The sequence below is a fragment of the Mustela erminea genome, chromosome 14, assembly GCF_009829155.1.
Source record: "Mustela erminea isolate mMusErm1 chromosome 14, mMusErm1.Pri, whole genome shotgun sequence".
NCBI lineage: Eukaryota > Metazoa > Chordata > Mammalia > Carnivora > Mustelidae > Mustela > Mustela erminea.
In genome coordinates, this window is record NC_045627.1 from 47,108,430 (window position 1) to 47,114,429 (window position 6,000).

Consider the following 6,000-nt stretch of genomic DNA (forward strand, 5'->3'; position numbering starts at 1 on the left):
TTTTCCAAATATTATTAACAGACTTTTCAACTTTCTTATTGTTTTTTTACATTTTCTGTTTTGTAAGAAATAAAGATAAAAATTAATTTATGTAAAAGAACAAAACAATAAATAAAGTGATCTTTTAAACATGAATAAAAAATAATCAATAGCAACATTTTTGAAGGCTTCACATAAAATACTAATAACTAAAATCTAAGGTTAAAATAATGTAAAGAATTATTAGGTAAATGGTTTGCAAAATAAGGTGGGGCTTTTAAAAAATAATTCTCTATAGACCAAACTCTTTCTATAATAATAGTTCATACTTCGGTATTTCCATTGGGCATTAATTATACCTACTGAGCTCAAACATTTAAATATAGTAAAGTCTCCACCTTTGGAACTTCTTCCAACTTGTCACAAAATTTATGAAAATCTCTGTTTAAAATGGGAAAAATTACACAGATCTGTAGAACAAAATCATTATCTACTAATGCATTCTTCTTTTCTTATTGACAGTTTTCACCAAATGCTCCATATTTTAAGCTGAACATAGATGAAGCTACGGAATTAAATATGGAGACAGATGTCAACACATTCTAAAAATTAAAATGCGTGACACAGATATATGGAACTGCAGTACAGGAAAGAACAAGCTCCCTAGGAATGCCTTAGGGAACTAGAGATCCAGGTACTCCTAGCATCTGAGATGAGTCTATGGCAGTAACTTAGTAATTAACACAAAGCCCCCTTACCCACAAAACAAGCCAGGTTCTATCACTATATAACCAGCTTTGTTTCTATGGGTCATCTTCCACTTTTTTTTTTTTTCTTGCAGTATTATTTTTGAAGCAAAATCCAGTCATTGTATAATTTCATCAGTAAAAACACAAGTAAGTTAAAAAAATTAAAAAAAAAGAAGAAGAAGAAGTTGCAGTGTTCCTTGGATCAAAAATCTAAACTGAAAGGTATACCATAGTAGCTTGACCTTCAGTAATAAGGTAGCTTGTCTTGCAAACTCCATTCATTCCAGCTGAAAAAATGAATGAAGCATTACCCTGAGGGCCTGTCTCCAATTAGAAAGTAGAGACAGATACCTGATGCCATGAACATTTGCACAACAGATAGAGTTAATGGATTTTCTTTCTGCTTTGCTTTTTTTCATCTTTAAAATTAATGTCACTGAAAGTGTGAAAAATAAGAAAATGATCAGCATGAATTCAACAATGCTAAGACCATACTCAGTGTTTTTGTAAAATTTCTTCTCATTTTCCACATATGTGCATATTTCACTGTTATTTTCCTACTATGTTGCATTATAATTTAAAAAATAATATATCATACTGTCCCATAGTAATACATTGTCTTTGTAAACATTTAATTTAGAGGCTACATAAATTCCAGTTTGTTCCTATATTATGACTTCTTTAAACATTTTATTATTAATTGAAGTTCAAATTGCTTCAATTTATTCACTACCATAAGTGACTCTACAATTAGTATCATAGAATACATATTACTTTTTCTTTCTTTTGGAAGGAGAAACTGCAGGTCCACGAACAATTTTCATAGGGTCTATAAACACTCAGAAGTGTAAGCTGTGCTGGTGTATGGGTTAGTATGTGTGTATTTTTGGTAGGGCAGAAAGGTCTCTAACAAAAAAATTCACAAGGTTAGTAAAGAAACGTGTGAACTTCAATGGATAAGAATAACTCCTTCAGTAATTTCCCAGTTATACACTGAAGAAGTTTATATGGTTGGGTCAATGAGTAAGTTTTTAAAGTTACTTTATTACTTATTTTACATTTTAAATTAGACTTCTTTTTTTTTTTTTTCAAAGAAGCTTTAGGTTCATAGCAAAATTGAAGGGAAAGTACAGAAATTTTCCATATACTCTCCACACCCCCACATCCCCACACAATAGCCTCCTCATGATCAACATCCCCCTCCAGAGTGGTACATTTCTTTCAATTGAGGAACTTACCTGGACACAGCATAGTCACCGAAAATCCATAGCTATTACACTACAGTTCACTCTTGTTGTTATACATGTGATAGGTTTCAGCAAATGTATAATGATGTTTATTCAGAGCATTTTCACTGCCCTAAAAATCCTCTGTGCCCACCTACTCATTCTCCCTCTTCCTCAACCGTCAGCAACCGCTGGTCTTTTTCCTGTCTCCATATGACCAATTTGGATATTTATTTTAGAACTTACTCAATTAATTTCTAGAAGTGGCTAATATATACAATTTTTACGTTACTTGAATTTTTTTCGTTACTTTGCATAGCAATATAACACATGGTAGTTACAATGGTGTAGGTCTCATCAGAAATGTATTATTTTAATGAAGCTTAATTTTAACTTGTAATTAGACAAATGTTACATACTTACACATAAAATATGTAAGGAGAAAAATAAAAATCACCACTGGGAGATAACAACTATTAGTATTTGAGTATATTTCCTTCCAATGTTTTTAATTGAATAAATATATAGACATCATATATCATTTACAAAATTGGAGTCATCTTGTATTTAAAGCCTTTTATACTGCTTTATTAAATTTATATATGCTCTCTGATAATTTCCTCAATTAGTAAAGTAGTACACATATTTTTAATGACAACATAAGTCATTATATGGATGAAGCACATTCATATTTTCAAAGAGCTCTTTAAACATCACATATGTTATTCAAATGATTTTTAAATATTTATATTTGTACATATTTACATTTACATATGTGCATATTTACATTTAAATATTTGCATTTCACTTATGTCAATGTTTAAATATTATATGTACACCTATGCATTAATTTTTTTGGCATAAGCATATTTCTAAGTATAGGTAGACAAAGATAGTAGGTTCCCTCGCAGTATTGTCTTTTAGAGAAGCTCCCCTGAGGGATATTGATCACCAAAATCAGCATATTTGCTAATGTAGATAGGTGGGTAAAAAGACTTAAGCCCTAGAGAAACCTCTGTACAGTTTACTACATTGTCCTTTCCCAATCTGCATTAAAAATCTGAGTGTTCGGCCCGTGGCACAGCTGGTTAAGCAACTGCCTTCAGCTCAGGTCATGATCCCAGAGTCCCAGGATCGAATCCCACATCGAGCTCCCAGCTCCACGGGGAGTCTGCTTCTCCCTCTGACCTTCTCCCCTGTAGTGCTCTTGTTCTCTCTCACTTTCTCTCTCAAATAAATAAATAAAATCTTTTAAAAACAAACAAACAAACAAACAAACAAACAAAAAACCCTTAGTGTTAAAAAATAAGATGATGGTTTAAAAATTGCCATCAGCTTTGGAACCTGGGAGGAGTGACATTATGGTAAAAGCAAACCATTGTAAAGAACTGAGAATACGCCCAGCACTCAATGTTTTACAAATGTTAACTTACTTAGTCTTCATAATAACCCTATGAAATAGGTATGCACATCACTCCCATTTTTAAAGATAAGGAGAAGGAGACTGAGGCATAAAGAAGATAAGAAATTTGCCTGAGATTTCACAGATAACGAATTGTAAGGGGCTGTAATTCAAGCCAGAATTCATGCAGGCTTACCTTTATTTTCCAATCTTGTTCATTATCTTGAGGAATTTCTTATAATTCAAATGTCCTGGATAGAGTAGAATCTCTAAGGCTAAGTGAAGATGATCCTTATTTCAGTTCACTAAATCCAGCAAATGAATATAACAAGTGCTAAAAATAAGGGCAGAGCACAGAATTAATGAGTGGGACTCTATATATCCAATTTTGTGGGTCATTTGAAATTCTCACATATGGAATATAGCTATCAGATAGTTACCAAAACTAATACTCCCCCTCCCAAATATGATAGGTAGAAGTGGCAGGAAGAAGACCAGAGGGACCATACCTATGGCCTTGGCTACCTCCAGTTTCCATTAAGTGAGGAATGAGTACTTGAGGAATGATGGTGGTCCTCAAGTCATCTGCTTCAACAAAGCAAGAGTTGGTGCTTTGTTCATGACTCTACTTCCCGGTTCATTCACTGCAAGTTGCCACGTCACTGAAATGTTAGTATAAATTGATACCAATCATCCCTCAAACCCAAGATCTGAAAAAAGGATTTTGTATGTGCGCTCACATGGTCAATAGAAGAAATAAAGATTCACTCAATCTCTCCTACACTCACCGTTATTAGACAGGAGAATAGTAAAGTCATTTGCAGGCAAGAACAAAGGCCAAACATACTGCTTTCAATATGTAGAAGTCACGACTCCTTTCAAAATGAGATTTGCTCTACTGCTGCCCCTTAGAAATTGTCAACTATTATATCAAGAAAACTATACTTCAGAAATGAAGTAAAAGACCAAGGGCAATGGGTAAGACTCACTGAAAAAGCAAACATTATATAAAGAATCAAAGTAAAGGAAATTTTTTTCTACAGAAGAAGAAATAATGAAAGCAGAACCAAAGTCTGACAGAACTAGTAAACAGTAAAATTGGATAAATGTTAATTTATGCTCCAATAGGATTGGAGTTGGAAACAAAGGTGTTTAATTTCTTACTCTTCCTCCCTAAGATATGTTGTTTCAGAAGTTAAAAATAATAATAGAACATTTTTTAAATGTTAAAAAGGCAAACAAAAATAATTTGGCTCTAAAGAGAAAATTAAAAATTCAGTTAAAGAAAACTTAGAAAATGAAAAGGAAGACATAAACCAGCTAAAGCTATAGTCAGTGGAACCCCGAGAGTCTTAAATAAATTTAACATTAAAAGAAGAGAGAGGTGTTCAATTGAGGATTTGACTGAGAAAGTTAGAGATAATATAATCCATTTTTTAAAATAAGAGAAATGGTGTAAAGGCAGAAAATTAGATATTTGTAATAAGAAAAAGAGTAGAAATAATAACACTTTGAAAAATAAATATGCAAAGTTAGGAAAAGAATAATTTTTAAATGAAAAATAAAAAATAAATACAAAAAACATATAAATAATCACAAACATGGAAAATATTTTTTAAATTATTGTTGACAAGCATAACTCTATTCATTGCTGTGAAAATTAGGATTTTTCATGGAAAATAAAATGTACCAAATGACTTAAAAGCAGAAAATTTGAATTATAGAAATATTCATGGGAAAATAAATAAATGATTTTTTTTCCTTCCAGGAATTCTACTTAACCACTTATAATGAGTTTCCAGGTTCAGATAGATTTATATGTAAGTTATTCATATCAATATACTGATATCTATCTATATCACATATAAGTGCATACACACATGTAAAATATGTATTAATTACATATTGTGCAATTAGTATATGATTTATACACACACACAAGATGCTAAAATGGGATTCTCTCTCCAAAGTTTGACTGAGAGACAAGTGCAGTAGGTGCCTTATGCCTCTACTTCCTTCAGTAATCTTTAGATCACCTCAGAAGGATATGCCCCTAAATGTTAAAGCCATTTCTTTTATATTAGCCATCACACACTTCACCCATAAAAATGTGTGCTTTGAAGGAAAGATAGTTCCTTCTGAGAGGATTGTCAGAATTCTATGCTGTTCTAATTTTCAAAATGGAGGAAGGATGGATTTCTCTCATATCAAGCCAAGTGAGAGGGCATTCATAGAGCCTCCTGTGATCTCATGGTATATGGCCCCTGGAGGTTCTAGCCTTAGTAACTAGAAGAGCAAAATTCTGGCTGAAGCTTACTGCCAATTGCTAGATTGAGGAGACACAGAGGCATGAGGAGAGACAATCGATTTGTTTGTCTCAAAGTAAAAATACATGCTTCCTCCACCTTGTGATGGTCTATAGCAAGAAGACATCAATGTGACTGAAGACGGTCTGTGGAGGTCATACAGGGCTGAAAAGAGGTCATAGCCAGGAGGAGCCATCAGCTCTTCAAGTGGAGGATCTCCAGCAACACCCAAAAAAGTGTTCCATGAAAGAAAACTTTTCATCTCCCTCATTCAAAGTGTGGAAACTATGCTTGATCATTTTCTTCTTCTTTTTCTTATTTCCTCACTACCTGGTTTT